This window comes from Phyllobates terribilis, unplaced genomic scaffold (genome assembly GCF_046119375.1).
Source record: "Phyllobates terribilis strain yellow unplaced genomic scaffold, ASM4611937v1 Scaffold_6986__1_contigs__length_40684, whole genome shotgun sequence".
Classification (NCBI taxonomy): Eukaryota; Metazoa; Chordata; class Amphibia; order Anura; family Dendrobatidae; genus Phyllobates; species Phyllobates terribilis.
In genome coordinates this window covers 12501-15000 of record NW_027369727.1, presented here as the reverse complement: position 1 = coordinate 15000, position 2500 = coordinate 12501, and positions in this window count along the sequence as shown.

Sequence of the window (2500 nt, the reverse complement as noted above, 5' to 3'; positions counted from 1 at the left end):
CAGGCGGATTCGGCTCCCTGGAATTTCCTCATTCTGGTTCTTTTTCACTTTTTGTCTCTTTTGCGACATCTAGTGGGCAGGCTGCATTACTGCAACCGGGGACACCTCAAAACGCTTGGAACTGGGGAGCGGGCTCAATTTACAAACGTTTTGCGGGTCCTGGAAGTCAAAATTGTGACTTCTGAAAACGACTAAGTATCAAGGACTCATCGCGCGAATCGCTCTGGAACTGAAATCGGATGCGCGCACTGACATGCTCCCCTCTCTGGAAGTCTGACACAAGTTGAAAAATTTTCTAAGTCCCCAAAAATTTTTTTTTTCAACTTTTTTTCAATTTTCCCCCTGTGGGATATATATTTTACCCACACTTTTGGAGCCCTCCTGGGATGCCCTCTAACATACTAGAACCTCATTTTGTGGAAGTTTTCACAAAATTGTGAAATTTTCAAAAAGTCAGAAATTTTGCCAAAAACGACTAAGTATCAAGGACTCATCGCGCGAATCGCTCTGGAACTGAAATCGGATGCGCGCACTGACACGCTCCCCTGTCTGGAAGTCTGACAAAAGTTGAAAAATTTTCTAAGTCCCCAAAAATTTTTTTTTTCAACTTTTTTTCAATTTTCCCCCTGTGGGATATATATTTTACCCACACTTTTGGAGCCCTCCTGGGATGCCCTCTAACATACTAGAACCTCATTTTGTGGAAGTTTTCACAAAATTGTGAAATTTTCCAAAAAGTCAGAAATTTTGCAAAAACGACTAAGTATCAAGGACTCATCGCGCGAATCGCTCTGGAACTGAAATCGGATGCGCGCACTGACATGCTCCCCTCTCTGGAAGTCTGACACATGTGTGAAAATTTTCTAAGTCCCCAAAAATTTTTTTTTTCAACTTTTTTTCAATTTTCCCCCTGTGGGATATATATTTTACCCACACTTTTGGAGCCCTCCTGGGATGCCCTCTAACATACTAGAACCTCATTTTGTGGAAGTTTTCACAAAATTGTGAAATTTTCAAAAAGTCAGAAATTTTGCCAAAAACGACTAAGTATCAAGGACTCATCGCGCGAATCGCTCTGGAACTGAAATCGGATGCGCGCACTGACACGCTCCCCTGTCTGGAAGTCTGACAAAAGTTGAAAAATTTTCTAAGTCCCCAAAAATTTTTTTTTTTCAACTTTTTTTCAATTTTCCCCCTGTGGGATATATATTTTACCCACACTTTTGGAGCCCTCCTGGGATGCCCTCTAACATACTAGAACCTCATTTTGTGGAAGTTTTCACAAAATTGTGAAATTTTCAAAAAGTCAGAAATTTTGCCAAAAACGACTAAGTATCAAGGACTCATCGCGCGAATCGCTCTGGAACTGAAATCGGATGCGCGCACTGACACGCTCCCCTGTCTGGAAGTCTGACACATGTGTGAAAATTTTCTAAGTCCCCAAAAATTTTTTTTTTCAACTTTTTTTCAATTTTCCCCCTGTGGGATATATATTTTACCCACACTTTTGGAGCCCTCCTGGGATGCCCTCTAACATACTAGAACCTCATTTTGTGGAAGTTTTCACAAAATTGTGAAATTTTCCAAAAAGTCAGAAATTTTGCAAAAACGACTAAGTATCAAGGACTCATCGCGCGAATCGCTCTGGAACTGAAATCGGATGCGCGCACTGACACGCTCCCCTGTCTGGAAGTCTGACAAAAGTTGAAAAATTTTCTAAGTCCCCAAAAATTTTTTTTTTCAACTTTTTTTCAATTTTCCCCCTGTGGGATATATATTTTACCCACACTTTTGGAGCCCTCCTGGGATGCCCTCTAACATACTAGAACCTCATTTTGTGGAAGTTTTCACAAAATTGTGAAATTTTCAAAAAGTCAGAAATTTTGCCAAAAACGACTAAGTATCAAGGACTCATCGCGCGAATCGCTCTGGAACTGAAATCGGATGCGCGCACTGACACGCTCCCCTGTCTGGAAGTCTGACAAAAGTTGAAAAATTTTCTAAGTCCCCAAAAATTTTTTTTTTCAACTTTTTTTCAATTTTCCCCCTGTGGGATATATATTTTACCCACACTTTTGGAGCCCTCCTGGGATGCCCTCTAACATACTAGAACCTCATTTTGTGGAAGTTTTCACAAAATTGTGAAATTTTCCAAAAAGTCAGAAATTTTGCAAAAACGACTAAGTATCAAGGACTCATCGCGCGAATCGCTCTGGAACTGAAATCGGATGCGCGCACTGACACGCTCCCCTGTCTGGAAGTCTGACAAAAGTTGAAAAATTTTCTAAGTCCCCAAAAATTTTTTTTTTCAACTTTTTTTCAATTTTCCCCCTGTGGGATATATATTTTACCCACACTTTTGGAGCCCTCCTGGGATGCCCTCTAACATACTAGAACCTCATTTTGTGGAAGTTTTCACAAAATTGTGAAATTTTCCAAAAAGTCAGAAATTTTGCAAAAACGACTAAGTATCAAGGACTCATCGCGCGAATCGCTCTGG